This window comes from Triticum dicoccoides, chromosome 1B (genome assembly GCF_002162155.2).
Source record: "Triticum dicoccoides isolate Atlit2015 ecotype Zavitan chromosome 1B, WEW_v2.0, whole genome shotgun sequence".
Lineage (NCBI taxonomy): Eukaryota > Viridiplantae > Streptophyta > Magnoliopsida > Poales > Poaceae > Triticum > Triticum dicoccoides.
In genome coordinates, this window is record NC_041381.1 from 330,571,337 (window position 1) to 330,579,597 (window position 8,261).

The window sequence follows — 8,261 nt, forward strand, 5'->3', positions numbered from 1 at the left end:
CGCAAGTGCGCACTAAGGGACGTCTACGGCTTAGAGCCTGTTGCCCCAAAATTCAACCCATGGTTTGTCCGATCACCTTCGATCATAGGGATCACCCAACCAGTATCCGTCACGGGGGTTCGACCGCCCTGGTACTTGATCCTATCATCGTCGGATACCATCTCACTAGAGTCCTTATGGATGGCGGCAGCAGTCTCAATTTGATCTATCAAGACACTGTTTGTAAAATGGGCATCGACCCGTTAAGAATCAAGCCTAGTAACACTACCTTTAAAGGAGTGATTCCCGACGTGGAGGCCCGTTGTATGGGCTCATTAACACTGGAAGTAGTATTCGGTTCTCCAGACAACTTCCAGAGTGAAGAACTGATCTTTGATATCGTTTCTTTCTGAAGTGGCTACCATGCATTGCTCGGACGAACCGCTTTCGCCCATTTTAATGCGGTCCTGCACTATGCTTATTTGAAGCTTAAAATGCCCGGATTGCGTGGTGTCATCAGAGACAATGGAAATATGGAGCGCTCCCTTGGTACTGAAGAGCACACCGCAGCCGAGGTGCATGGCGGCCTCATCAAGCCGAACAATTCATCGGCCATCAAGACCAATGACATTGCCAAGTCTCGTCTGCACCTCATGGAGATAGCTTGGTGGACCTGGACCTCGAATAGCAGTTTTGCCTCCGCCGACTGCCCCATAAGGCCGCGGTATATGTACCACGCATACATAACTACACACTTATAATACCTTGGGCAACGCCGGAGGCACACTGTAGAGAAGGTCCATAGTACGATTCGACCATATTCAGACCCTACATACCCCTTTTCTTTTTCCTTATTTTGCTGCAGGTTCATTCAAAAACCTACCAGCTATATGGTTGCATGAGGGCTCCCTCTTCGCCCCTCTTTCTCTTCTTTACAGACAACCATCCAATCTCTCTCTCAAAGGATTCACTACTAAGGAGAAATGGCGCAGACATGCGGCAGGGCACCACTGGGATCTTCAAACCATTACTTTTAGGCCCTGTGTAAACCTTTCCCTTATGTATTTTGGGCATGTAACATGACCTCAATATTCATGGCATTATCTGTCTAAACACGTATCAATGTATTAATAAGGATATAAAGGAAACAAATGATCACCACCTTTTGTTCGGTACTCATGCTATATTATCATCTGTATTTCCTCCTTACTTTTGACCGACATACGTGTTTTAGCCCGGCCTTCACGCTGGGGGCTGTATTCGGCCTTGCACATTCTAAAGTCCGAACACCTATAGGGAACCCTTCGGCGCCCCGGATATTTCTTTATATGCATTGGTTTCGAATCATGTCTTTGGTCTATAGTTGTGTTGCCCGACTCCTGTGCTTACCACCTTACGTTCCACCAGTTCAGCTAAGGTAGTAAAGGGAGAACTAATGTGATTGTATTTCTAGTTTGTCCGGTTAAGTACCTCAGTAGAGAAAGCCGAAAACTGACCGCCATGATAAGCGAGAGCTGGTCAGTGATCCGGTGACTTAGTGTTATACTACAAATCGTTAGTGATTCTTGACGTGTCACATGAGGGGCTGGGCTTCGGCCAACCGTGTTGCAAATGCACCGTAATCCTGATGGCTGCATAATGCAACAGGCGCTAGTACTTAGCCCCACCAATGGACTCCTATGGCTAAGTGAAGGTAATAAAGCTGCATAGTCTGATTACCTAGTTCACCTGGCGAACGCCTCCTCTACAGATCAAGACGCTGGATAAAGTGCGGATACGCGTTATGAACACCCCTGTAACATTTACATGGGGGCAGAAGCCGATGACTGGCAACCTTCAAAAATATAAACAATAAACGGCCGCACATGAGGATAAATTAACACAAAAGGCGCAATCATAGCGCGGATTCATAACATAGTTTTTAACCCAAGTACATCTACTCGAACATAATGTCCTTTGAACACTGGCCCTCTACTATTCGGGCCCCTTCTAGGACATGTTCAAAGTACCTCTCCGGCTTTCGATGATCTTTGCCCTCGGGCGGACCTGCGATCGCCACTTCGGCGGCTTTCATCTTCACCCATTGCACCTTGATGCGGGCGAAGGCCATCCGGGCACCTTCTATGCAGGCCAACCGCTTTATGGCGTCGATCCGAGGCGCGTGTTGACAAGCCGCTTCATGAGGCCGAAGCAGCTGCTGGGCATGGGCTTGGCTGGCCAAAGTTGGAATATTAGATCCTTCATGGCTAAACGAGCCACCCTATGCAGCATGGTCAGCTGCTTCAGCTGGTTGCTCAGAGGCATTAGATGCTCCGGCACGAGATACTGCAACCAAAACAACTTCTCGGTCGAGCTCCCCTCCTCGTCTCGGAAGAACTGCGCGTAGGCGACACTCCTCGGAAGATCCGCAAACGCGCCTGGAGAACTCCAAACCTGGGTCAACAAGATATACCTCTTACTTCCAAATTTACTCTGCAGAACAAAGGCCTTACCAACCGCTATCTGCCTTGCTTGTTGGATCTCCCCACAAGCGCTCTGGGACTCAATTGGGGCATCTTTGGCATCCTGGAGAGCCTTGGCAAGTTTGGATGCTTAGTCCGAAGTCTTTTGCTCCAAGGACTCGCACTTGGTGATGGCATCCTTGAGCTCTTGCTCGACTTCGGCCACCCGAGCTTCATGTTGGCGGCGGGCAGTTTGCTCCGCCTCCAGCTCCTTAGCCTCCTTGTCAGCGGCTGCCTTATTCGCATCTGCCCCCTTCTTGGCTTGGGCAAGCGGGCCTTTGAGGGGCTCGACCTCGGCTGCGCCAACTGTGATCATAATCACAAAATCAAATGAGTTAAAAGACTCACTATACATATCACTTCTGATATATAACTTTTGCATACCTCGCGTCTCCTCGAACCGCTTGTTAATGCGGTCGAGCTCCTCATCAGCCACTCACAGCTTCCGATTAAGCTCAGAAACCTCTGCGTCCTGGGCGGTAGCCTCCAACATGGATGCCTATTACACACATTAGCACAATATATTAATGTTCGAATTGTCATGTGAGCCCCTGTCCGGATTGTTCTAATCCGGACAGAGTCTCAGGGGCTACTGTCTATACAGGGGTTCATCCTTTAATATGAAATGTCTTTTAGAGGATTACGTCGCATTCCTCAAAGCCCGTTAGTAGGCCATTGAAGGCTTCATTCAGTCCACTTTTTACAGACTGGACCTTCTCCATAACTGCACCCATCAGGGTACGGTGCTCCTCCATGAGGGAAGCACATTGCAACGCTTCCTCCAGAGCATGAGCAGCCTCCGGATTAATGGAGGCCGCTAATGGAGCTGCTGCTGCTCCCCCTCTCTTGAGGGGGGTTGCGCATCCCTTCCCGGAGCCGCATTGGGCTCCGGAATGGTGTGCTGTGGGGGCCCGGACTGATGGAGCTCCTTATTGTTGGTTGTCATGGGGGTCGCCTCCCCCAGGTCTTCGGAGACCAAGGTGTCAACCTCAGGTGCCTTCTCGACGGCCTCGTCCGCCCCTCCTCGGCCAGGAGAAGTCCTTCGGAACAACAACTCGGTGTCCTCCATGGTAGTAGGTGAGGGGGCTCATGGCGCGTCGCTCTCCTCCTGCTCAGGCAGTAGGGAGTTCCCCTCCGATGAGGGGGTTTTCGGAATCTTGCAGGGAGGGCTGAAAAGAAAATAAAAATATAACTTACACAACAGAGACGGGTAAGCGGAAACCGAACATTAAGATTCTGAATACTTATGATTCGACTAGGGGCTTCACCCTGGGAGGTCTTTTGGGGATGTGTTCAGACTCTGAGTCCGAATCGTCTGAAAGGGTTATCTCCCGCTGTCGTGGGAACGACTTCGACAGTAAGAGAGGGGTAGGATAATGGAGCATGATCTATCGAGATGCATATGGGTGACACGGTGGTTTTAGCGAGTTCGGGCCTCTCACAGCGGAGATAACAACCCTACGTCTAGTGCTCCGGAGAGGCTTTGTTTTATCTGAGTATATATCCGGAGATTACAATGTGTGTGTGTGAGAGAGGAACGGATCCCCATGCTTGAGCTAAGTCCTGAGACTAATGATGAAAAGAGAGAGAGATGGAAGAAAAGAACCCCTAAGTCTAGTGGTGGGGGGTGGCTTATATATAGTGCGCCACCCCCTCACCTCCTATGTTACAAAGTGGGGCATGAATGCCATAATGCCAGCCCACTACCAAGCCCTCACCATGAGAATGATGCCGACTGCTTTGTTGCATGCTGGTCTTCGTATATCCGAGTGAGCCGTATGGTCGAGTGGTGAACTGACATCCGAGTGGATGGTATAATGCTTGGTCGAGTGGATAGTATGCTGCTTGTCCGAGTGGATAGTATGTCTGTATGAAATTTATCTGGACCCACGTGTTGTGTGGACCCCATGCTTTATGATATTTCGACCCTTCTTGGGCCTACCTGTTATGTGTATCCCCAACATTAGCCCACGAATCGATTGCGATTTTGCAGAACAAGTTTGTGAAAGACACAACTTGGCCCGAGTGATTACAGAAATACTCGGTACCTGTCATCGTACTTTCAGACAACCAAGGTTTGAACAAAATCTCAATGGATTCCGGCACTGCGCTTCCAACTGATCTGGGGTAAGTGCCCGCGAGGAGCAACTTGGTGACATTCGATCATCTCTCGGAAGAGGTTAAATCTTGATCAGAGTATGGATGTGTCATTAAATCCAGGCAACAAGATCGATGCATGGAAAGCTCTCTCGGTGACATGCCATTCTTATCCCGGAGGAACGTCAATACGAGTCGGCTCTAGATCCAAACTTATGAGTTCCACGCTTTGAGTCCTAGAAGAAGGCTCAAAACAGGTCCACGGAGGAGCCTTAAACTCACCTTATAGCAATTTTTTTGGGAGTGATTTGGAGCTGGTCCTGCATCGAGTAACTGATTACTCGGAATTTCTTCATGCCTGGATCATGTCTTTTTTTGTTGTTTAGCCGTCACTCGGACCGGGCGGACCGTTCTGAGTGGATACCATTCCAGTGGGGGCACGCTGAGTGCACCCACTGGGTGTAGTGCCCGAAACTTTCATCGACTGCGAGCAGTCAGCGGGAGTCTTAGAGCCTGTCTTTTTTGTTGTTGTTCATCATTCGGACTGGTCAGGCCGTACCGAATGGAGATTACTCCAGTGGGTGCATGCTAAGTGCACCCACTGGGTGTAGTCCCCGAGACCGCCGTCGACTGCGGGTAGTCGGCGGGGGTCTGAGAGAACTAAGAATCTTCTTAGCTGGTACTGATCGAACTTGTTCTTCTCTGAATCGGAGGTCGAGTAATTTCTGGAGCTGGTTTTGCATCGAGCAAAATGTTTCTTTCTGAGTTTTCTTCTAGTGGGGGCACGCTGAGTGCACCCACTGGGTGTAGTCCCCGAGCCTCTGTCGGACTAGATGAGTCTGGCAGAGGGTTTAAATCTCCTGGTAAACCACCACACAGTCGACACGATAACTATCTTTGTTTGAAATTGAATCAATCGGATGGATCTTCAAGCACTTGGCATGGTAAATAAGCTCAGCTTGGAGCTGAGTCAGTCGGACTGATCTTCGTGCCCTTGGCACTGTAAATAAATTCAATCTGGAACTGGGTCAATCAAGTGATCTTTGTGCACTCGGCACGATGAATGAATTCGGCCTTGAAACTGCCGACTTAGAGAAAAGCTCGACACTCCAGGGAGTAATCGTTCTAGTAGTACTTCTTATATTGACCATTATCTTTTGCAGGAAAGGGGTATTTGTAAGGGTACATGTGCTTCCCAACTGATCGGGGTATGTTGACTGCAAGGAAAAACTTGGTGGCACTCGTATGTCTCCCGGAGGAGATAGACTAGTGGTCCTATGTGGACGTGCCATGAAACCCGAGTGGTGAGGCTAGTGTGTTAGGTGACTCTCCGGAGAGAGGCCACTCATTATCCCGGGGGAACACCAGCACATGCCATCTCCGGTCCAAGTTTGTGAAACTGACGCCTTGGAGCCTAGGATAGGGCCAAGTGTATCCGTAGAGGAGCGTTGTTTTCACCCTTTTGCAGTCATGAAGATGACTTTAGGTAATGATTTGGGCGATCGTCCGAGTGGACAGTACCACCATTATAGATTTTTAGCAGACCGAGCAAGTATGGTCAAAAAGATATTCCTGATGTGATCAATGGGTTGATTGAATGGGCGTAACCCCTGAGGGCGGCATGGCCAACGGCTGTGCGTAGCCCTCGAGTGATGCTCGAAAGAGGCAAGCTTGCTACAGAGTGTGATATGAGGTTTGATCATATGAGTAACTTAGTCGTTCCCGTGTTGGGGGTGTAGAGGTAAAGACATGTCCAACTGATGGTGACGCGCGAGGCGGCCGAGGGGCGAAGATGTGTACAACTGAGTGGCGACGTGCGGAGCGGCCGAGTGGTGAAGACGTGCACAACGGAGTGGCGACGCACGGAGCGGCCGAGTCATGATGTGCGAGGTGGTTGAATGATCAAGGCATGCACAACTAAGTGGCAACGTGCGTGGTGGCCGAGTGATGAAGATGTGCACAACCGAGTGGCAACGCGCGGGCGGCCGAGTGAGGATGCACGAGGTGGCCGAGTGAAGGACTACGTGTCCAGCCAAATGGTGACGCGCGGGACGGCCATGTGGGGATGCGCGAGGTGGCCGAGTGAAAGACTACATGTCCAGCCAAGTGGTGACGCGCGGAGTGGCCGAGTGATGAAGACGTGCACAACCGAGTGGCGACGCACGGAGTGGCCGAGTCATGATGTGCGAGGTGGTCGAGTGAAGGACTACGTGTCCAGCCGAATGGTGACGCGCGAGGCGGCCAAGTGAAGGATTGCGTGTCTAGCCAAGTGGCTGAAATAGTGTTCGAAGGAGTTAGCCAGATGCTTTCAAAGCTAATGTAGCGACGAGGTCGGTGTAGTGTGGTTGCAACACAATAAGACCGGCGTGAAAATTGAGTCTGAGTAGGAATGAAGATGGCGTGCAGAGCGTCTGGGTGATTAAAAAACTTGTCGAAGTAGTGGATCGAATGCACTTGTTGAAGTGAAGGATCTGACTGGTGATGAAGTACTCGACTACTCAGGAGAGTGTCATTCCAAATGAGATGCAGCCCCCGAGTGTGGCGTAGCCCCCGAGCGTACTATAGGCTTTGACAACGGACATGTCGGAATACCAGAAATATAGTTTTGAATGGATGATTTGCAATTCATTGAGTCGGACTCGGGAAAAGATGAGGAGAAGCTTCCGAGTGATGCTCGAAAGAGGCAAACTCCCAAAAGAGTGAAGTGTGAAGTTTAATTATAAAAGGGACTTATTTGTCTCATGTCTGACGAGGTCTGTATCATCGATACGATGAAGAGGATTCCACAGAAGGGTTGGCCGGATGTGTTTGAAGTCAACAGAGCGACAAGGTTGGTGTTGTGGTGCGCTAGGACCAGTACGGTGACCGAGTCGGAGCAGTGATGAAGTTGGCGCATAGGGCCGTCGAGTGATCGCGTAACTTGTGTAAAAAATGGCACAAGCCAACAAAATAATTTCTCGAGGAAATTTGATGTGTGATGAAATGATTTGTGTGAATAACACCCATAGACGCCCGCCGGGAGTGCAAGGGGCTTCCTGGTTAACCAGCAAGAGTCTGAAAGAGCGAAGGATCCGTTCGAACTTGTCGAAGCGACGGATCCGACTGAACTCATTGGAATACTGGCTCAAATAAAATAGAAGTGTAGCATTTCGACTGAGTTGCAGTCCCGGAGGACTGATGCAAATTCGAAATGAAGAATGACACATGGTGTTCATGAATGATGTATGCAAAAAAAATGGAAGTTGGACTCGGGAGTCACATAACCAGTACTAAGAAAGTATGTGAAAATAAACAACCGAGTGTAGAGGTACACTCGGTGGCGTGGCCTCCGAGTGAAGGACTACGTGTCCAGCCAAATGGTGACGCGCGGGGCGGCCATGTGGTGAAGGCATGCACAACCGAGAGGCGACGCGCGGAGCGTCCAAGTGGTGAAGATATGCACAACCGAGTGGCGACGTGCAGGACGGCCGAGTGAGGTTGCGCGAGGTGGCCGAGTGAAAGACTACGTGTCCAGCCAAGTGGTGACGCGCGGAGTGGTCGAGTGAAGGACCATGCGTCCGCCCGGTCTGAGTGAACGTGATGTGTGAATTACGGGATACTCGGGAAGATGGAAATAATAGAATGCAAAATGACTTAGCTGTCTGAAGGCGCGCGATTGGCCGAGTGGTGATGAGGCGACCAACC